General features: G+C 39.7%; 2 protein-coding genes across 5 annotated transcripts in view; one reads left to right on the top strand and one right to left on the bottom strand.

The window, feature by feature from the left end:
* The window catches only part of SUPT3H (SPT3 homolog, SAGA and STAGA complex component), a 399,531-nt gene extending 398,281 nt beyond the window's left edge, over positions 1–1,250 (bottom strand). For 2 of the 3 annotated variants that reach the window (XM_040249542.1, XM_040249539.1), the window contains exon 1: positions 978–1,247. The gene's annotated coding sequence lies outside the window, so the exon portion shown is untranslated. Of the gene's footprint in view, positions 1–977 lie in introns of all 3 variants that reach the window. The other variant, XM_040249540.1, reaches the window with a different exon arrangement.
* The window catches only part of RUNX2 (RUNX family transcription factor 2), a 224,964-nt gene that overhangs the window by 44,765 nt on the left and 156,639 nt on the right, over positions 1–23,560 (top strand). The window lies entirely within an intron of this gene.

Genomic DNA, 23,560 nt, shown 5'->3' with positions numbered 1-23,560 from the left:
TCAATTTGGTCTTCAAGTAAATCTTCACAGACGAATTTAATTCTATTTCCAAAGTTCTATCCCTCACATACACTAAGACTCTAGATCTTCCCCTCCCAAATAAATCCATCATCATTTCTTTGCAAGGAAATATTGGTATCTTAAAGTCTTATAATCTCACGGAGTTAAGCTCATTTATTCCCCTGTACATTAATAACACATTTCCAGGAACGCCTCTGAGCGCCACATACTACATTCCACTGCCCCCTATAAATCGAGGCCAGTTTCATTTTTTCACTTAGCCAGGCCACAGTCATTCTGAATTCCTTAAAACAGAGAGATAAAAATGACAGGTAATTAACAGGTAATTGATCAGTGCTCAGAGCCTGCAATAAGCATTTAACCTGTATTATCTCATCTAATCCTCACATTTCTAAGCTAGGTTACTACTACCCCCATTTGACAGACCAAAACACCCAGCCAAAAACACGCTAAATAATTTCCCCAGGGATCACAGATGTGGGCTCACCCCAGAGAGGAGGGAGTCAATCTTTTCTTTTTCCAGGATGCTATACTTCTTCTAACACTACCTAACTCTTCTTCCACCTCGCCCATAAAGCAACAACTTCCTTCTTTTAAGAATTCCTTCCCCCTAAACACGGCCTAGATGACAGGCGGAAGGTGCTTAACACACCCAGCGGTACCTGCTCTCACTCGCCCGCCCAACTCCCCTGGCCCCACGCCCACCCGCCAACGGGGAGGAGTCAAGGCCAACTCCACACTCCGCGGGGGAACCCGGGCGCCTCGCGGGGCCGGCGGCTCTGGAGACGCTGCTTGGGTTCTACCCCCGGCCTCCGGCGCGAACGCCCGGGACCCCCCACGGCCGCCCCCCGGAGACAGGGGCCGGGGCGGGGCCCAGACACGTGGGCTCGGCGCCCCTCGCGACCCCAGCCCTCTCCCCCGTCCTCCCCCGTCCCGCCCCCGATGCCCCCTACAACCTCTGCTCTAAGAACACTTGTAGACACGGCTGCGCGTCCCGCGTGGAGAATGTGGGGTTAGAGATGGTGCGGTTTCTGCGGCGGCGGCCCGGGACACGCTTGGAAAAGGGCGGGGTGGGGGGCTGAAAGTGTCGAAAGGGAAAGGGTGGTTCGGCGGGGACGTGGTTGGGGTGGGGGGGGCAAGATGGCGTGAGCCCGATTCTCACTGTGGGGCGGGGGTGGCGGAGGTGGAGGAGGGAGGGCTACGATCGCCCCCACCACTCTCGGCGCGGGCGCTGGCGCATGCGCGCTCGGCCAGGCGGCGCGCGGTCTCCTTTCCCGAGCCAGCCACTTCCGCCACACTCGCTGGGGGCGGGGCTTCGCGGCGCGCGCCTGCTGCCGCTTTTCCTAAGGCCGTGGTGCTTTGATCGCCTGGCCGGCGGGCGGGCAACCCCAAGCCACGCCGCGGCCTTCTTAGGACGAGGGCTGCTGGGAGAGGGGTGGGGATGAACAGAACTGGAGGGTGTTCAGGGCCAAACTTGGACTCCTTTAAGAATGAGCTGAGAGGGCTGGGGTTTTCGAGGGACGGAGGAAGTTTATTTTCAACTTCAGGGAAGAGATTGGCCTCTCTAACGGTTTCCTTCAGAATTGGGATGAACCGGGGTCCCAGCGGGACTGTGCTTTTAGGATGGTGCAGGGAAATGGAAAGATCAGAAAGGCTTGCTTCCCCAGAGGACCGCTCGCGGTGCCGGTGTGAGGACAGGGGACCCTTTCTGGGACAGTGAAACATCCGGTCTTCCGCTGGCCCCCGCGTATCACCACTCCATCCTTCCCTACAGGCAGTGGAAGATGATACCCCGCAGCGACAATTCCCCCCCCTCCTCTTTTTAACATTTAACGACTACATTTTGATTGAAACCTTTTTGCTGTTTCAAGGCTTCTTGATGCATGATCCTATATTTATTTTTTTTTATAATTTTAGCCTGCTTCTCCTTATTTTTAAATCTTGACTCCCACTTTTGAGCTGTACATCCTGTCCTCTCAGGATTGATACAGATATATTTCTTTAAATAATACAGTCATAAGAGTGACTTGAGTTGCTTTCCTTATTTTTCAAAGATTTAACTGCTAACCTTCCAGTTTTTTAAGCGTTACTACGGTTAATTTCTTGCCGGTGAATATTTGTGTTCTGAAATAATCCCTTCCTTCCTCCTATTTGCTTACATTGTTTAAAATAGCAACTTATTTGATTATTTCCTCTGTGGATTGTAGTTGAGTCCTCTGTTAATTTCGTGTTTAGGTCTCTTCAACCTCCCCAACACTTAAATACTTGCCAAATAATTAAAGTTTCAAAAGAATAAATATGTTTAGGATGTAAAAGCTCACCATAATGTGTAAATCAAGGCTCCGTTCATTGGTGGACAAAGTGTAGACTTTAAGGGAAAGTAACAGAAAATTGTCATAATTTCTTAGGACGAAAGACTGGTTTGTAAAATTGTTGAAAAACACTTTCAAGTACATTAGCAAGAAAATAGAAAGTTAAGAGAAATACTAATATTAGATCTACAGAAATATAACCCAAAGGAGATCATTTCAATTAAAATTTGGTTCCATCAGTGTTGCCATACTGATATTTTCATAGGAGTTTTACTTGCATCACATGGGGACCAGGTTTAATCTAGTTTTCAGAACAGTACCCAGACTTTACTCTCAAGCCACTGGTATCTGACCTACATATGATCACACACAATAGGAAAGGTGTCATAGAGAAAGGAAACTGAGTTAAACAAGGTTCTGGTAGAGGGAGCTCAAAATTTCACTCTTAGGAAATTGTGACATGCTGTTCACAAAGATCTTACCTTTGAAGTCACATGAATTATCTTAATGTTCCTACCTCCTGGAATCTGTTAAAATCCATTTTAAAAATGCGACTTAACTATCATTTTGTTTGTAGTTTGAGAGCATCCCTGTCCACAAAGGGTCAAAAATACTTTTCATTCAGTTAAAGATCCTCAGTTATCAATACTACTAAAATATCTTCATTATAACAAAGCTAAAACAATGACACCAGTGCCGATAAGATGTTAATGATTACCAGCTTTCAGAAAAATACGTGATTTCCAAACATGAGAAAACACACCAGGAGACCGAACTGATTTCATCACACCACAAAAAGGTCTTCATCCCTTCAACAAAGCCGTTAAAGGGAAACAGCATTGCTACTGTAGATTTTTACATTCCTTTGGCATTTTAACCTTAATATAGACTCACTAATGCAAACAGAAAGGGTATATATCTAAACAGAAATACTTCTTGGCATCTTAAAAGATGGCTAGATTGGTTAGGTAAGAAAAGAAGCCCTAATCCTCCAAATAATAGCAGAGGCCATGCATACTATGGAACCATCTCTGTGAGAATGTGACTTCTCCTCCTGTGAATGCCGTGGAACAGTTCACTTCAGGTGAGCTGCAAATTCTTAACTCTTATGTGACCCATGACTCTTAATTATTTATTAGGATGCTTGTGGAGACTTTTTCTTTATCATTTTATCAATTATTTTATCCTTTGCTTAATTTGCTTTTCTAGTGTTTATATAGTCACCATGGAAATAAACTGGGTAAGACTGCATATTGTTTAGAATTCCATATTGTAATTGTTGCTATAGTCAATTAATTTCCTTATACTAAGAACAGGTTTTCAGTGGCAATCTCAAAATTACTTTGTTTTAATCTTAGAAGAAGTTCTGACCAAAACAGTTATTCAGTTCCATGGTACCTGGGAAAGTCATTTTGTATCTTGGGGGCTCAGTTTTCATAAGTGTAAAATAAGGCAATCAAGCCAAGTAAAATACAATCTTGTAGCCCTAAAATTCTGTGCTTCTTTTAAATAGGCATGACCAAAAGATGGATCTTAAAGGTTTGCAGAATAATTTTAGCTTTCATATTTATGCTTCCAAAAATTAAGTAACTTTGTCAGACTCTGGCTTTAGGCCAACTTGAATGTGCAACTATGTGCATTTTAAAAGACCAACAGGGAAAGGTATATATTAATCAAATTTATTGAAACACTGGAGGAGGTGCAGCAACAATTATTCAATTGATTACACTATATATAATATAGTGTAATCAAATTGGCTTCCCAAACCTTCCAATTATATTTATATATTTCAAAGAAGGAAGAGTAGCAAAGTGATGAGAGAAGAAATACTAAAAGCAGCTAGTAGAAGTATAATCATGATCCATCCTCTTAGGAAACTCTCACTGCAGGTTTAACATTCCAGGATCTTTTAAAATTAGTACTTGGCTTCTAGAAAATGATCATGTTTTCAAGATTCTGATGGGAAGAGAATCAGAGAATATCAGGGTTTCAGTGGGCCCCTGACCTCTCTAGACTTATGGAAACTTAAGTTGCTCCATTCCCATAGAATCTGCTATATAATACCTCTTGTGCTGGAAACAACTTTTACATTTCTACCTTTGAAAATAGGGTCTATTTGTTGAGAGTTAGTAATAGGTGCTAATTATCTTATTTACTCAGCAATTATTTATGATGGGTCTATAGTGTGCTTGGCACTATTCTAGGAGCCACATATATAGCAGTGGACAAAACAAAACTCCGTGCCATCATCAAACTCACATTCTAGAAGGAGTTGGACAATAAGCGAAATGAATACTCAAATGATATATTAAAAGGTGGAATAATTATACGAGAGAAGAGATTATAGAATGAGATAAAGCACAGAAGGAATAAGAGAATTGTGGCTTTTATACTGGACTAGCAGGGTAGGGCTCACTAAGGAAGTGTTATTTGAATAATGACTTGAAGAAAGTGAAGGCGGTACCTGTAGATGTTTAAAGAAAGAGAATTCCAGACCATAAGAACAATGCACGCGAAAGCCCTGAAGTGGGAACAGGGTTGGTAAGTTGCAGGAATGTCCAGAAGGCCATGTTAACTGAAGAAGAATGACCCAGAAAGAACAACATAATGTGAGGTCATAGAGGAACCAATGAATGACTCTCAAGTGTTCTGAGACACTGGAAAAATGACTTTGCCATCAACTGAGATGGAAAGGACTGGGGAGAGAGTATCTTGGATGTATGTACGAGATCAAGAATCCAATTTTAGGTATAAATGAGTAATGAAGTACAGAGTTTGTATTATCTTTAGCATTTTTGCCATCCTAAGTTCTTATGAAAGTGAAGGAAAGTTTGTACCTCTTTTAATAATAATTGAATTTCTAATCCTGCTCACACAATAGAAGCCCATCTAGACCTGTCTAATATATGTCAAGGAATATTTTATTTTTGCTTTAAGAAGATGTGAGGAAAAATTCCCTGTCAGTCCAGTGGTTAGGGCTCTGTGCTTCCACTACAGGGGTCACAGGTTCAATCCCTGGTCAGAGAATCAAGATCCTGAAAGCACATGGCATGGCCAAAATAAAGGAATAAAAGAAAACAATAATTGTTTTTCAGGCGATGAGGAGAGAGGGTCTATCCGCACCTGAAAATAAAGTGGAGAATTCAGTTGAGACAAATATACAGAAACATTCAGTTCGACAAAGTATTTTCATTAAGATATTTAGATGTAAAACTGGATCTAATTCAGGAAATTGTTTGAGTAACTGTCTCCATTTTCTATTATGCATATACATTCATTTGTCTATGAAATGTGGAAAGGGGGAGGAAAATTAATCTGTACCGTGAGCGCAATAAACCACAGTATAGCTAGTGCAACCTGCTGTTCCTAGTTCACCCTCTGAAGCTGGATGCAAACCAGTATTGACTAAAGAATGCTCAGATCGACTGCTAGTGACCAGGAGTGAAAAGTGAAAGTGTTAGCTGCTCAGCCGTGTCCAACTTTCTACCACCCTGTGGACCGTAGCCCACCAGGCACCTCTGTCCATGGAATTCTCCAAAGAAGAATACTGGCATGTGTGGCCATTTCCTTCTCCAGGGGCTCTTCCTGACCCAGGGATAGAACCCTGGTCTCCTGCATTGCAGGCAGATTCTACCATCTGAGCTACCAGGGAAGCCCAGTGACCAGGGGTTTATATCAAAAAATTTAATCAAGTTACTTTACTTTTATTTTTAGTCTTTCATGGATGCAGCAGAAGCTATATTCTCTTTCCAAAGTATACTTAAAACAAACTCATTAACCCAAAAAATATGGGCTTCTATGCCACCCTAATCCTAATGCTAAACTTTCCCAGTGGCTCAGCTGTAAAGAATCTGGCTGCGGGAGACCTGGGTTCAATCCCTGGGTTGGGAAGATCCCCTGGAGGAGGGCATGGCAACCCACTTCAGTATTCATGTCTGGAGAATCCCATGGACAGAGGAGTCTGGCCGGCTACAGTCCATGTGGTCACAAAGAGTCAGGCAATACTAAAGCAACTGAGCACACACATGCCACTTATTAGTATAATAATTTGTATTGAGAATGATATAAACTTCAGAGTTTTGTTGTGATGATTGCCTGAAAATGTACATAAGGTGTCTGGCACATAATAAACACTTAATATGTCTTCTTTTTCATTATTACTATTAAGAAGATGGATGACTCAAAAAACCCAGCCTTGAAAAGTGAATAATAATTGAACAAAATGAAAAAGGGTAATTTAGGCAAAGGGAGTAACAGAAGCAAAGCCAATGTGTTAGAGGGAATTGCAAGCCGTCCAACACACTGGGATTACAGCGTGTAAAAATGGGAGCCAGAAACTTGGGAGGGGACAAATCAGAGAAAGTCTTGGGCGTTGTTTTATGGAATTTGGTCTTTATCTGATAAAAAATGGGGAAACTTGGAAATATGTATCTTAATGACATTATTAAATTTGCCTGTTAGGAGGTTGGCAGTGATGTGCAAGAAATATTGGAAGGGTGAAAAATTGGAAGACGTTAATTCAAGAAAGAGATGATACGGGCTAGAGCTATGTCAGTGGACTAGGAAATGATAGAACATGACGGATGGAAGAAATACTAAGGAAGTAGAATATAGAGAACCAAAATATAACTAACTGGTAAGATATCAGGATGGAGGTAAGCCACAAGAAACAGGATGATTCCAAGTTTCCTCAAGTTACCTAGAGGCAAGTTAGTCGTGTTAAATTTAAGGTCACCATATGAAATTGCAGGTAGCTATAAAGCAATAGCCAACTGGACACTTGAGACAGAGTGGTGGAGATAGAAGCCAGAATAAAGTCTGGAGTTCAAGAGGGTAGATGCCCATTGGGAAACAGTAGCACACAGTATATCGCATTCCACACATGTCACTTAGATGTCGAATTTAGCCCTGAAAACGTTTTGGCCTGAAAACGTGCTCCTAAAGGATCTGTGGACACAACTGAAGCCAAGAGACAATGAAATGTACGCATAGAACAAAGACTGGATTCTAGACACCCACATTCAGTAGGACAGGGAGAGGAAGAACTCATGAAGTACACTAAGGAAGCAGTATTATGGAAACCAGGAGAGCCGGGAGTTTCAAAGAGAGATGAACGGTACTAAAACGAGTTAGTTGGATTTAGCCCGTTCAAAACGACGTCTGGCAAAGCAGCTCCAATACAGCGGTAGGATTCATAATTTGTGCTCGCCCTCAGTCATGTCCAACTCTTTGCAACCCCATGGGCTGTGAAAATGCCATTGGTAGTGATAGGGGTTGCATTGAATCTATAGATTGCATTTGGTAAGATAGTCATTTTGACAATATTGATTCTTCCTACCCAGGAACATGGAATATCTCTCCATCTGTTTATGTCATATTTGATTTCTTTCATTAGTATCTTATAATTTTCTGTGTACAGTTCTTTTGTCTCCTTAGAGAAGTTTATTCCAAAGTATTTTATTCTTTTTGTTGCAATGGTGAATGGGATTGATTCCTTAATTTCTCTTTCTGATTTTTCATTGTTAGTATATAGAAATGCAAGTGATTTCTGTGTATTGATTTTGTATCCTGCAACTTTGCTAAATTCATTGATTAGTAATTTTCTGATCCTATCTTTAGGGTTTTCTATGTACAGTATCATGTCATCTGCAGATGGTGAGAACTTTACTTCTTTTCCAATCTGGATTCCTTTAATTCCTTTTTCTTCTCTGATTGCTGTAGCCAGGACTTTCAGAACTATGTTGAATAATAGTGGTGAAAGTGGAAACCTTTGTCTTGTTCCTGATCTTAAGGGGAATGCTTTCTGTTTTTCACCGTTGAGAATAATGTTTGCTGTAGGCTTATCATATACGGTCTTTACTACATCGAGGTAGGTTCCTTCTATGCCCATTTTTGGGGGAGTTTTAATCATAAGTGGGTGCTGAATTTTGTCAAAGGGTTTTTCTGAGATTATCATATGGTTTTTATCTTTCAATTTGTAAATATGGCATATCACATTGATTGATTTGCATATATTGAAGAATCCTTGCATTCCTGGAATAAACCCAACTTGATCATGGTGTATGAGCTTTATGATGTGTTGCTGAATTCTGTTTGCTAAAATTTTGTTGAGGATTTTTGCATCTATGTCATCAGTGATACTGGCCTGTAGTTTTCTTTTTGTGTATTGTCTTTGCCTGGTTTTGGTATCAGGGTGATGGTGGCCTCATAGAATAAGTTTGGAAGTGTTCTTTCCTCTGCAATTTTTTTGAAAAAGTTTTAGAAGGATAGGCATTAGCTCATCTCTGAATGTTTGATAAAATTCTTCTGTGAAGCCATCTGGTCCTGGGCTTTTGTTTTGGGGGAGATTTTTGATCACAGCTTCAATTTCAGTGCTTGTAATTGGGTTGTTCATAATTTCTGTTTCTTCCTGGTTCAGTCTTGGGAGATTGAACTTTTCTAAGAATCTGTCCATTTCTTCCAGGTTATCCATTTTATTGGCATATAGTTGTTCATAGTAGTCTCTTGTAATCCTTTGTATTCCTGGATTGTCTGTGGTAACTTCTCCTTTTTCATTTCTAATTTTGTTGATTTGACTCTTCTCTCTTTTTTTCTTGATGAGTCTGGCTGCAGGTTTGTCAGTTTTGTTTATCTTCTTTACTATTGTTTCTTTCATTTCTTTATCATTTATTTCTGCTCAGATCTTTATGATTTCTTTCCTTCTTCTAATTTTGGGTTTTTGTTCTTCTTTTTCCAGTTGTTTTAGGTGTAAAGTTAGGTTGTCTCTTTGATGATTTTCTTGTTTGTTGAGGTAGGATTGTACTGCTATAAACTTCCCTCTTAGAACGGCTTTTGCAGCATGCCATAGGTTTTGAGTTATCATGTTTTCATTGTCATTTGTTTCTAGAAATGTTTTGATTTCCCTTTTGATTTCTTTAGGAACTTGTTGGTTATTTAGAAGCATATTGTTTAATCTCCATGTGTTTGTGTTTTTTACGTTTTTTTTCTTTTTTTTTTCTACAGTTTTTTTCTTGTAATTGATATCTAGTCTAATAGCAATGTGGCTGGAGATACAAATTCAATTTTCTTAAATTTACTGAGGTTTGATTTGTGACCCAAGATGTGGTCTAGCCTAGAGAATGTTCTGTGTGCACTTGAGAAGAAGGTGTATTCTTCTGCATTTGGATGGAATATCCTGAAGATATCAATGAGATATCTAATTAGATACATCTACTGTATCATTTAAGACTTGTGTTTCCTTATTAATTTTCTGTTTTGTTTGACATTGGTGTGAGTTGGGTGTTAAAGTCTCCCACTATTATTGTGTTACTGTCAATTTCACCTTTAATGTCTGTTAGCGTTTGTCTTATGTATTGAGGTGCTCCTATGTTGGGTACATAGATATTTACAATTGTTATGTTTTCCTCTTGAATCAATCCCTTGATCATTATGTAGTGTCCTTCCTTATCTCTTGTAATCTTTATTTTAAGGTTTATTTTGTCTGATATGAGGATTGCTACTCCAGCTATCTTTTGCTTCCCACTTGCATGGAATATATTTTTCCATCCTCTCACTTTCAGTCTATATGTGTCTTTAGGTCTGAAGTGGATTTCTTGTAGACTGCATATATATGGGTCTTTTTTTTTTAATCCATTCAGCCAGTCTGTGTCTTTTGGTTGGCACATTTAATTTGTTTACATTTAAAGTGATTATTGATATATATATTCCTATTGCCATTTTCTTTGTTAATTTATTCTTACATTTTCTCCCTTCTGTTTTCAAGGTTTTTGATCATCTTTACTATCATTATTCTGAATTCTTTTTCAGGCAGTTTGCCTATTTCCTCTTCATTTATTTGGACTTCTGTGTTTCTAGTTTGTTCCTTCATTTGCATAGTATTTCTCTGCCTTTTCATTATTATTTTTTTAACTTATTGTGTTTGAGGTCTCCTTTTCCCGGGCTTCAGGATGAATTCTTTCTTCCTTCTGGTTTCTCCCCTCCTAAGGTTAGTCCAGTGGTTTGTGTAAGCTTTGTTTGTATGGGTTGAGATTTGTGCTGAGTTGTTTTTGTTTTTGTTTGTTTTTCCTCTGATGGGCAAGGATGAGTGAGGGGGTAATCCTGTCTGCTGATGATTGGGTTTGTATTTTTGTTTTGTTTGTTGTTTAGATGAGGCCTCCTGCACAGGGTGCTACTGGTGGTTGGGTGATGCCCAGTCTTGTATTCAAGTGGTTTCTTTTGTGTGAGTTCTCACTATTTGATACTCCCTAGGGTTAGTTTTCTGGTAGTCTAGGGTCTTGGAGGCAGTGCTCCCACTCCAAAGGCTCAGGGTTTGATCTCCTTTTCAGCACTGAGGGAATCTGGAAATAATTTCTGTCCTTTTGGTTTTGTAGTCCATGAATTGGGCCAAAGTGTCAGTTCTTAAGTTGAATTTCCATTTCTATGGTTATTTTCTCTTTTGGCATGGCTGCATAAATGTAATTTTGCTGCAATGAAAACACTGGCTTAAGTAGTTGGGGAGTCCTGTGGGATTAAGTTAGAGTTGGCATTGGGGTACACTTCTCAGATATAAGAGTTGATAGCCTTGGAGGATCCCAATGATTGGCTTGTATATGAGTGCCTATTAGGGGCATCTCTTAGTTTCCATTACTTTGTTGAAAATCTCGTTATTCTCCTTAAGACTGCCTCTTTGACAGCAAGGTATCACTCATGTGTGCATCCATGCCTCCTCATTCCCCAAAACTCTGCACCGTGCATTCTCACCTCCACAGCCTGAATCCCTGCTGCAAGCTCCGCTCCTAAACAGGAAGTTTTTGATCAAAAGTCCAGAAAGTGGGATGAACCTTAAAATAGAAAAGGATTAACTGGAAGAAAAGAACAAGAACTTGAGGCAGTTCATACCCAATGACCCCAATTTTGAGATTCCCTAATATTTGAAAATAACTTCTACAGAACTTGTGACTTCCCCCAACTAGAAAGCAAATGATAAAGCAAAAACTAGGCTACTCAACCATATTCTAGTCATTTTTTAGTTACGTTTTTCATATCATAGTATAATATATTTATTCAGAACAATATCCTTCAAGATTTAAAAACTCTGCTGGTTTCTCTTTGGAAATGGATGTCATACATGATTAAAAAATCTGAACCAAGAGAATATTTTATTTCAAGTTTTACCAAGAGAATTCTGTTAAACATTTTTGCTTCTCTACTCAATTTCTACTTTTATATTAGAAATAAAATTGTTCTTAACTCAATCAAAAGTATTCAGTAACTCACTGTATAGCAGCAGTTCTCAATTATGCTCCTGCAATAATCACCCCATTCTAATTAATGGTAGATGGGGAGAAAGCATACAAGTTGAATCTTCTCAATTTTAAGTTTTTCTTCCATAAATTTTTCTTAAACTTTTGGCACTTGTAGCTGATTATTTTGCAAAAAGAAGTGCTAATAGGTTACAAAATAAGTGAACAAATAGTAAATTAATATTAATAAAACTTGAAGTTAGCCAGTCATACTTCATTCAATAGTTTATCTATAATTGGACACATGTTCATGACTATAATTTTTATACTACATACCAAAAATACAGTCCATTTCTACTACCATTGTTCCAACAGTGTTGCCTTTGCTCAAATACTTGGAATCTAACTTAGAACTACTTTTGGGATCTGGAAAGATGTTCTTTTGAATACCTTAAACAATGGGAAAGCCAACAGTCACAGTCTGGAAGAATCTTAAAAACTTATTTTATAGCCAAGTAGGTAGGTGGGTGATCAGGCTGATTTATCCAGATGTGCCTTGCTTTAAGAAATATGAGGCTCCCCTGGTGGCTCAGTGGTAAAGAATCTGCCTCTCAATGCAGGAGACGCAGGTTTGATTCCTGGGTCGGGAAGATACCATGTGTCACAGGGCAACTAAATCCATGCACCACAACTATTGAGACTGTGCTCGAGAGCCTGGGAGCTGAAAGTACTGAGCTCACTCACCCTAGGGCCAGTGCTCAGCAACAAGCAAAGTCACTGCAATGAGAAACCCACTCACCAGAGCTAGAGAAAAGCCCTTTCACCAATGAAGACCTAGCACAGCCAAAATAAATACATACATCAATAAAACATTTTAAAAAGAAATATGACATCATATGTGGAAGTCCATATGTACCATCTATAGCTGCACAGAGCAGATAACAGTGAGATGTTTCTGTAAGTACTGATAAGACTAATCTCTGAAAGTTAGTTTGTACAATAAACAAGTAGCAGATCACAGAAGGGATATAGATCAACACAAGCCTTAATTGTAAGCTGACTAAAATACTAGATCTGAAAATAGGTTAGTAAGTTACAAAGCACAGAAAAAGCAGAATTAGAAATTGGCGCAGCATATTTTTATATGGTGGAGGTGAATGGGAAAAGAGAAATGAGTCAGGCTTTCAGAGTCCTAACATCATTCAAGGAAACAAATTAGATAGCTAACTCCTCTTATGCTGATTCTGTTCTGATCAGCAATCTTTGGATATTGTTCCAAATAATATTATGGTCAAGCTGATTGTTGTTGTTCAGTCGCTCAGTTGTGTTCAACTCTTTGCGACCCTGTGGACTGGAGTATACCAGGCTTTCCTGTCCTTCACCATCACTGCTCAAACTCATGTCCACGGAGTTGGTGATGTCATCCAACCATCTCAATCTCTGTCGTCCCCTTCTCCTCCTGCCTTCTATCTTTCCCATCATAAGGGTCTTTTCCAATGAGTCAGCTCTTCCCATCAGGTGGCCAAAGTATTGGAGCTTTAGCTGATAGGATTGAGCTGATAGTATGGTTCATTCCAACCAACAGTTATATCTCCTCACTACAAATTGATAACTCAGCATTTCAGTTTTAATGCTGGTCTTATTTGACTCAGGGTGAGTCAGCTTGGAAACAGGAATAATGTTACCTGGTAAGGGTTGGGACCAAACCCCAAACTCCACAGTTCTACTGTGAGAGGCTCAGACAGCCCTCCTTGGCAGTACCCCAACCTGGACTCCTGCCTTCCTTCTGAACAACTTCAGGAAACAGATAAATTAGCATATGCTTATTCACTTCATAAAAGGATCAGTTACTTTATGAAAATATTTTAAAGCCCAAGGAACTTAAAGTGGATGTTATTCAGTCACTGAGAAATGACTTCTGAGTTCACTCAGAAATTCTTTAACCTTCACATAACTAGTCTTGATGGTGTAGTGGGATTGAAATGTGAATGTATTCAACAATCGCACATTTGAGAAGTTCAGCCATTAAACAAAGGAAGGAAACAAGATGGAAGACGGAAGTGGTTACGGTGCAAGTAGAAAGAGTTTTGGTTCTTTTTTTGTTGGGTCTCCCCCTCATGAAAAGGACATTAGATTAGGAAAAAAAGAAAGAAAGAGCTGATAGAAACCTGTGAGATAGCCATTGAGTAGATGAAGTGGAATCCAGGCTCCCTAAGAAGATTGGGTTTGTGGGGCAAAGGATGCAGGCATATCTCTTCTCTGGGAATAACTCTTTCAAAATTCCTCTGAAATATTAATATAATATTTAGGCACTTCTAAATGCACAGCATTATTACTAGTGAATGGCTTTAGACTCTCTTTTCTCTGATCAGGTATCTCTCAGCATTTTATTTACCAAATATGACTTAAGTTTCTCTCACAGTTAAAGAGGAAGAAAGGTGTGATTCCTGTCCTAGAGGAACTCACCCCGTAACAGGAGAAATGGACTTGTAAACAAATCGTTTGGGGTTTCATAAAGGTGGAGCATACTATGGGACCAATGAGTTTTACTTTTTAAACATATAAAGAATACTTTAAAACTATTTAATCCACTTGATTAGAGGCTTTTGTCTTCCCCAGCTTCCAGTCCTAACCTGCAGGTCTCAGTGTAGTTAATAGTTAAGCTTTTACGGATAAGTCCAATCAGTTAAACAGCAAGCAAGTCATTTGCTTCAACAGGATAAACAGTACCACACACTCTAGTGAAAGTCGCTCGGTCGTGTCTGATTCTTTGCCACTTCATGGACTGTAGCCTACCAGGCTCTTTCATCCATGGAATTCTCCAGAGAATAATGGAGATTGAACTCAGGGATTCAGGGATTGAACCCTGGTCTCAGAATTTGAACCCTGGTCTCCCGCACTGCAAGGAGATTCTTCACCGTCTAAGCCACCACGGAAGCCCACGTACACTAAGGGATTCAGAATTATGTTACTGGGCTTTCCCTATAGCTCAGGTGGTAAAGAATCTGCCTGCAGTGCAGGAGACCTGGGTTCGATCCCTGGGTCAGGAAGATCCCCTGGAGAAGAAAAGGGCAACCCACTCCAGTACTCTTGCCTGGAGAATCCCACAGACAGAGGAGCCTAGCAGGCTACACGACTTAACCATTAAACCACCACCACAATCCCTGCCTTCAAGAAATCTGCAGTCGATTTGGAGAGCTAAAGCTAATAGAGCATTTTATTTTTTGTTGTTTATATTTAAATATAATTTCCTTATTAGAGGGGGAAATAATTTGGCTGTACAGCCCCCTGCGACAATTCTACCATATTCTCCAGACAGGAGAGATTTTAGGTCAGTGGAGGGGAAGTCAGAAGAAACAGAAGGGAAACCAAGTAGTTGTTGTATTAATTAGAAAAAAACAAAACAAAAAATCCTTTACACTTTGGATCCATGCTCCAGTCTCCCTTTGATTATCTGCAGTGTGATTACAATATGCCTAGGTGTAGATTTGGGGGTGGGGCGCAATTTCTTCTGCTTGGGGTCCTCTGAGATTGCTGTGGTTGGTCTGTGGTTGGTGTCTGTCATTAATTTTGGAAACTGCTCAGCTATTATTCAAGTATTTCTTTAGTCTCTCTCCTTGATCCTTCTTTTTCTGGTATTCCCATCACAGTTACATTACACCTTTTCTCATTGTCCCACAGTTCTTGGAAACTCTGTCTTAATTTTTTCATTCTTTTTTTTCTCTTTGTTTTTCAGTTCCTAGTGATATGTTTTCAAGCTTACTGAAATCTTTCTTTGTCTTTGCTGAGCCTATTAAGGGCAGTTTTCATTTTGATTGCTGTGTTTTTAAATTTTTTTAATTTCTAGCAATTCTTTTTAAATCTTTCTTAGCATTTCCATTTTCCAACTTACATTAACTATCAGAGCTTACATTGTAGTCCACTTTTTCCATTATAGCCTTTAGTGTATTAATCATAGTTATTTTAAATTCCCATTCTAATAATACCAAAAATATCTTCATCATATCCAGATGCCATATCTTTGTCTGGTTCTGATCCTTGTTTTATCTCTTCAGATTGAATTTTTAGCCTTTTAGTGCTCCTTGGAATTTTCTGCTGAAAGCCAGACATGATGTATCGGGTAAAAGTAAGAGAGGGCATTCAGTGTATGAAGTTTTCTGTTTAGCTAGGAATTAGGCTGTGTTCACTGGTGCTGCAACCATAGTGTCAGAGGCTACAATTCCTCTAGGGTCTTTATTTTTGGATCCCCAAGAGGTGCCTTCTTCAGCAGGTCTGAGGCTTGGAGTTCTTTGAGTTGTGATTGTTTGACTGTGTGTTTGTGTATGCTCATGTCTGACTCATGTCGGATTGTTTGACTGTGTGTTTGTATATGCTCATGTCCGACTCCTTCTGTCCATGGGATTCTCTGGGCAAGAATACTCGAATGGATTGCCATTTCCTCCTCCAGGAGATCTTCCTGATTCAGAGATTGAACCCTTGTCTCCTGCACTGGCAAGCAGCTTCTTTATCTCTTGAGCCACATAGGAGGTCCTATAGCCTCTGATTACATTTCAGGTTTTCAGTGAGCCTGTGTCCCTAGGCTGCGACCTGCCAGAGGACTCATCTTTTCCTCCCCAACTTTGTTGCTGTTCGGTCGCTCAGTTGTGTCCGACTCTTTGCAACCCTATGGATTGCAGCATGCCAGGCTTCTCTGTTCTTCACCATCTCCTAGAGTTTGCTTAAGCTTCTGTTCGTTGAGTCAGCGATGCCACCCAGGCATCACATTCTCTGTTGTCCCCTTCTCCTCTTACCTTCAGTCCTTCCCAGCATCAGGGTCTTTTTCAATGAGTCAGCTCTTTGCATCAGGTGGCCAAAGTATTGGAGCTTCAACTTCAGCATCAGTCCATGCAATGAATATTCAGGGTTGATTTCCTTTAAGACTGACTGGTTTGATCCCCTTGCAGTCCAAGGGACTCTCAAGAGTCTTCTCCAGCACCCTACTAAGTAGCTTAGAAAGGCTAGAGGGATCTGGAATTGGGTATTTCCCTTCCTCCAGATACATAGCTAGAGGAGGCTGGAATTAGGTATTTTCTTTCCCTCAGGATTTCCCTGGTGGCTAAGCTGGTAAAGAATCCACCCGCAATGCGGGAGACCTGGGTTCAGTTCCTGGGTTGGGAAGATCCCCTGGAGAAGGGGAAGGCTACCTATTCCAGTATTCTTGCCTGGAGAATTTCATGGACTATAGTCCATGGGGTTGCAAAAAGTCAGACATGACTGAGTGACTTTCACTTTCACTTTCCCTCAAGTCAATTAGGCTTTGGTAAAACATTTTATCTTGGGGATAAGCTAAACCATCTGTCTCTCCAGTGTTTGGGGCAGTGGTTTGCCCTGCAACCTCAGTTCTCTGATGGATCTATGAAGAATGGTTGATTTTCAATTATGTTCAGCTTTTTTCTATTTTTGTGAGGATGGGAGTGACAAATTCCAAGCTCTTTATGTGTCAGACTGGAGACTGGAAGCCTACTCCAATTTCATATATAGAAATTATGAATTGATGTTACTGTTGTTGTTTAATCACTAAGTCATGTCCGACTCTTTTGGGACCCCCAAGGATTATACCAGCCAGGCCCATCTCTCCATGGATTTCCCAGGCAAGAGTACTGGAGTGGGTTGCCATTTCCTTCTCCAGAGGATCTTCCCCACCCAGGGATGGAACCCATCTCTCCTGCATTGGCAGGTGGATTCTTTACCACTGAGGCACCAGGGAAGTCCAACAATGAACATTAGAGCTCTAATTTCTATCAGTTGAAACCACTCTGATAGAAATTAGTATCTGATAGTATCTGGTGGTAGAAAGACACACTGTTTTATGGTCAGATATAATTTTTAACCTGAATGCTGAGTCTCCCAATCCACTTGAGCTCTATTTACTCAACTGTAAAGTGAGGGTAATATTCACTCTTCCTAAATCATAGGCTTGCTGGAGAGTAAAGGAAGACTATAAGAGAAAACCTTTGGACAAACAAAAATTCAATGAAAAGGGCAACAGTTTCTATGGTTCTTTATACTATAGCCTATAAAGGTAAACATTTCAAAAGTCACACACTATTTAACCCAAGAAATTTTTAACCACTATATTAATTATAAAAAGATTATTTGCTTTACGAAACAACTTCTTAATTCAATAATTGCTTTAAAATTAAGATAAGAGTTTAAAGCTGAGTAGATATGATCAAGTGATGGGTAATTATAAAGCTATAGTACAGGAAACTCCCATATTCTAATTTACTCCATAATTACATATATGATAATATAAACTTTAATAATACATATAATTATTATATGTTATTGAATACATTTGTTTAAATATTATATAAAACAAAAAATAGAGTCCATATTAATAAATACAAGATCTGAGATTATCAGTTACATATTCATCTAGGATTTTTCTTAATGTTTTAAAAAATTTGTTTTTTTAATATTTTGATTAGGATTTTAAAATAAATCTTATTGAGGCATAATTTGCATATCATAAATATACTTATTTTTATTGTATAATTCAATGGTTTTAAGTAAATTTATCATGTTGTGCAACTACCACCATAATTGAGTTTTAGAACATTTCATCACCCCAGTAAAATCCTTTATGTGCATTTATAGTTAATCTGTAACCTTAACCCAACTCTGATCCCTACCTGCACCTTCTGCAGAACTTATGCTCTCCCCAAAACGCCTGCACGGTCCAGGAAGTTGATAATCTTGTGCTCACCTCTAGTTCTGACTTCCCAATTCCACCAAATTTGACTCCTCCCCTTTGTCCTGTATGTTCTTTTATCTCAGTTTCTGCATCTATTTACCCTTGGAAGTCAGCCACTTTTTTGGACTTCTATTATCTAAAACACCATTCTTACAAGGCCTCTTTGTGTAGAGTGAGTTTTACTAAAGGTAAGGAGACATGAAGAAGAATTACAGTGCTACAGCAGATAACTTAAAATTGAATACAATACATCCCTGTTTTGAAAATGCCTGCAGCTGTACTGTCTGCAATTTACTTTGAAATTCTTTTTTTTTTTTTTGAAAGATGAACTGCTGGAGAGATAGAAGGATGATAGAAGTACAGATGTGTGATAAAACACATGTAATAAAATATTAATATAGAACATAGAACATGGGTGGGTAATTAAGTGGGTGTTTGCTATAAATATTCTTTCAACTTTGCTATTAAAAAAATTTTTTTTCATAATCCAATATTAGGCAAAACAAAATCCCTTAAGTCTCTCTGCCAAGTCATTCAGCCATTCATCCTACTCTCTCTCTCTTAGATTCTGGACTATCTCTTCAGCGGGAAAACCCTGCCAAAATTTTCTGTTTATTTCTAATGGAAAGCAGTTTAGCCTTCTTTGCTGAATTATCTCTTACTGTTAGTACTGTTACTGTCTTTTCACCCAGACTGCTTAAGATCTTCCCCTCAACAGTGACCTCCTTAAGAATTCTTTAAGAATAAGAACCATCTTATATATATTTACATACTCTCTCTCTCCATATATATATATATGTGGGTTCCTCTGATGGCTCAGATGGTAAAGCATCTGCCTACCATGCAGGAGACCTGGCTTTGATCCGTGGGTCATGAAGATCGCCTGGAGAAGAGAACAGTACCCACTCCAGTATTCTTGCCTGGAGAATTCCATGGACAGAGGAGGCTGGCAGGCTACAGTCCATGGAGTTGCAAAGAGCAGGACACAGCAGAACAACTGAACAATGAAAACAACAACAATATGTATATATATAAAGCACTGTGAAATTTTTTTTGATGTGGACCATTTTTAAAGTCTTTGTTGAATTTGTTACAATATTGCTTCTGTTTTATGTTTGGTGTTTTGGTTATGAGGCATGCGGGATCTTAGTTCCTCAACCAGGGATTGAACCCTCAGCCCCCCAACATTGGAAGGCAAAGTCTAACCACTGGGCCTCCAGGGAAGTCCCTATGTTTATATACTCTCAAACAGCTCTAACAATCCCTTATCTAAAAGAGATCTTGAAAACATTAAATAAGGACACACATTAAATTAACCTAAAAATGTTGATTTAAGCCCTGACTCTCTCACTAACTGTGTGACCTAGACTCACTGCATAACTTGTCTGAATCTATTTCCAAGTTTTCTAATCTGAAAAAGAGGTATTATTATTTTTTTTTATGCCTACCTCATAGAATTGCCCTAAGAACTGAATTGGATAATGTGGGCTTTAAAAAACTAGAACCAGTAATTGAACAACTGGATAATGAGAGGGCAGAGCCTATTTATGTGTCTGACTGTTGGGGGTCCCTGCCTTTCTGGCTAATGAACAACAGGAATTCAAAAACCGGTATATGTTCCTCCTGTGGCAGCTCAACCTCTTCCGGGGCTTTCCTTCTCCCTTTCCCATTTCTAAGACTAGTGACAGCTGTCTTCAATGAGCTACTGTCCGGATGGTTCTAGCACTGTTACAGTCCACAGTGCCCACTTGGCCCAAACAAATGTCATACATCCTTATCAGTCCGAACAGTGGTAATGTGGATACCCGACTTCTCTTTTTCTTCAGCTTCAGGTCCTAGTGTCTTGGGTTCTGGTAGTTACTTCTGGAGCATCAAAAAAATATCCAACTCAACACTTTGAAGCACTATGAGAAATAACTAGGTGATACAAGGTATTGGTTAAAGTCAAAACAATTTAAGCATCCCTTATCCTCTTTTAACTTGGCTACTTCCTTAGCTGATCTGTATACAAATGGGAATTTTAAACTAATTGTTCCCTCAGCAACCAGCAAATTTTGCAAATTGCCTTTACTGATCTTGGAGTTGCCAGAATCACGTATCACAAGCTGAATTATGAAAGACCAGTCAATACCAAGATGTCTTCCAGAAACAGTCATTTGAAACCAAATTTTAAGAGAAGAATGCAAAAGAGGTTAAAGGGCCCTGAAATGACTTCACCTAAGTTAGTTAATAGACACTAACATTTTATATATTTCTCAGTGAATATTTTAGGAATTATAAACCTTCTCAGAAAATGTCAAAAGACAGTAATCGGTTATATACAGCATGTTTTAAAAATCTGGCATATAAAAATCAATACTTAAATATATCAACTTAGGAGTCTTTTTTGCTAAGTCACTTCAGTCGTGCCCGACTCTTTGCATCCCTATGGATGGTAGCCTGCCAGGCTCCTCTGTCTGTGGGATTCTCCAGGCAAGAATACTGGAGTGGGTTGCCATGCCCTCCTCCAGGGGATCTTCCCGACCCAGGGATCGAACCCACGTCTCTTCCCGACCCAGGGATCGAACCCATGTCTCTTCTGTCTCTAGCATTGGCAGGCAGGTTCTTTATCACTAGCACCACCGAGGAAGCCCCCCAAGGGTCTTTTTTGGAAAGGCATAAATGTAGATTTTTTTTTTAAAAAAAGGACCTCTACCACAATGTCTGTAAAACATTTTGGTGGACCTATGAGATTTTCAAAAGTGGCCCATGAACCAACAGGACATTTTTCTTCTTGGGGTTATAAAACAAAAGGATATAATCATGACAAATTTATAGTGTGGATCTAAGTTCATTGCACTACCTGTGTCATTAACACAAAAATAGGATTGAAGAGCTTCTTAGTTTTTCTTCAGTGGCTGGCAGTGGGCTCAAGCTGTCTTCTTCCATATTTATTAATTTTGATTTTCCTTATAATTGATAGAGGTATTGCATCTAGCTGATCAGTGTTAGAGATGTAGTCTATTCAAGGAACCAGAGATGTGACATCTCTGCCACATTTGATCATCCATATTTGAATACTTGTATTCAAACGAGTATTTATTGGGTGCCCGCTGTGTGTCAGGCACTGTAACAGATGCTGTGGATTCAGCTGTAAACAAAACAGACAGGCACTTTCATGGAGCTGATGTTCTAATTTATACATTTGAGTTGGGGAAAGAGGGAAGATGGATTATAAGGAAATAAACAGGTATACCAAATGCTGAACTAGTAGTTGTTGTTGTTCAGTTGCCCAGTCGTGTCTTATTCTTTGTGACCCCACAGACTGCAGCACACCAGGCCACCCTGTCCCTCACCGTCTCCCGAAGCTTGCCCGAGTTCATGTTCATTGTATCGGTGATGCTGTCCAGCCATCTCTTCCTCTGATGGTCTCTTCTCCTTCCGTCCTCAATCTTTCCCAGCATCAGGGATTTTTCCAATGAGCCATCTGTTTGCATCAGATGACCAAAATACTGGAGCTTCAGCTTTAGCACCAGTCCTTCCAGGGAATATTCAGGGTTGATCTCCCTTAAGAGTGTCTGGTTTGATCTCCTTGCTGTCCAAGGAACTGTCAGGGGAGAAATGGATAAAAATAACACAGGAGAATGGAGGTAAGGGAGCCAGCTGGTGAGGTGAGGGGTGGGGGGATGAATTGCTATTAATATATACAGTTCTGGGGAGCCTCTCGGAGAAGTGACATCTAAAAAGATGAAAGAGGGAATTCCCTGGCGGTCCAGGGGTTAGGTCTCCTATCCTTCACTGCTGAGGGTATGGGTTCAATCCCAGGAGCTAAGATTCCACAAGCTTCCCAGCGTGGCCAAAAAATAACAAAGGATGAGGGAGTGATCCATGTAGATATCCTGGAGAAAAGTGCTCTGAGCATAAAGAAATACAAGTGCAAAGGCTTCACTTTCTTCAGATTGTCTCTGACTCTGAGAGATCCACATCCTCAGTCTCTGGCTCTCAGCTTCCTCTGCACATTTCTGTGGTATCTCTCCTTCTCCTTGTTTAGAAAAACAGCTTGCATGCTGAATATTTTTTGCTTCTCGCTCTCTAAGAGATCATCCATTCTTTTTGATAATGTTGCTATCAATTGACATTTATTAATTCATTCTTTAAAATATCCATGCAATGGAACAGAATTTCCAATTCTTAGGATATCTGTCAACAACATGCTCAGTTCAGTTCAGTCGCTCAGTCGTGTCTGACTCTTTGGCGACCCCACGAATCGCAGCACGCCAGGCCTCCCTGTCCATCACCAACTCCCGGAGTTCACTCAGACTCACGTCCATTGAATCAGTGATGCCGTCCAGCCATCTCATCCTCTGTCGTCCCCGTCTCCTCCTGCCCCCAATCCCTCCCAGCATCAGGGTCTTTTCCAATGAGTCAACTCTTCACATGAGGTGACCAAAGTACTGGAGTTTTAGCTTTAGCATCATTCTTGCCAAAGAACACCCTAGACAATTAACATAACAGACCAACTTGATTAATTATTCACTGCATAAAAAGAAAGGATTTTTATTTAAAAAATATAAATCTTCATATTTTAGCCAGAGGAAGATTCTCTGCATTTCAGAACCAGAACATAGCATTTTGAAAGATTAGATTTCAATACTTCCTTCATTAATGTATTTTAAGATCAGGAAGGCTAAAGAGTTACAACTATAAGAACTAGCAAACTTGGAAAAGCTTTCAAAAGGTCATCCAGTTCATCCCCCTGCCTCTTGGTGGATCAATGTTGAAGCTGATCCAGTCACTGAAAAAATTTTCATTGAGAGGTTCTACAATTTGCTTTTGTAGTCTGATTTAGCGAACTGAGCTGATTTCGAAACACATTAATTCACTTACTAGCGCTTTTTGTTCATGTCCACACCCCTCTTTAGAATGCCTTCCTCTTCATCCACACAAATTCTGCAATGATTTAATATTAACTCTCCATAAAATCTTACTGGTCCACAGAGTTCACTGCTGTTTTTTCTACCTCTAATCTATACTATTTATTTGATAATTAAATGTGAACTGTCATTTCTTTTATAAAGTTACATACATAAGTTTTATTCAGCATTCCACTACTGTAAATATTGTCTCTCCATTCATCCTATCACTACCAGAAAGGCAAGAATTGGAACCTAAACAATTGTTTTGCTTTCGCACAGTACTTCTTGTAGACAATAAGCACTGATAAATCATTGTTCAACTTTGCACTAGAGCTGGCTTGCATCATTTCATTTTGCTAGAGCCAATTGTGCAGA

Source organism: Oryx dammah, unplaced genomic scaffold, assembly GCF_014754425.2.
Source record: "Oryx dammah isolate SB20612 unplaced genomic scaffold, SCBI_Odam_1.1 HiC_scaffold_11, whole genome shotgun sequence".
Taxonomy (NCBI): domain Eukaryota; kingdom Metazoa; phylum Chordata; class Mammalia; order Artiodactyla; family Bovidae; genus Oryx; species Oryx dammah.
Note: the sequence above shows the minus strand (reverse complement) of the source record. Positions and strands in the feature narration are given on the sequence as shown.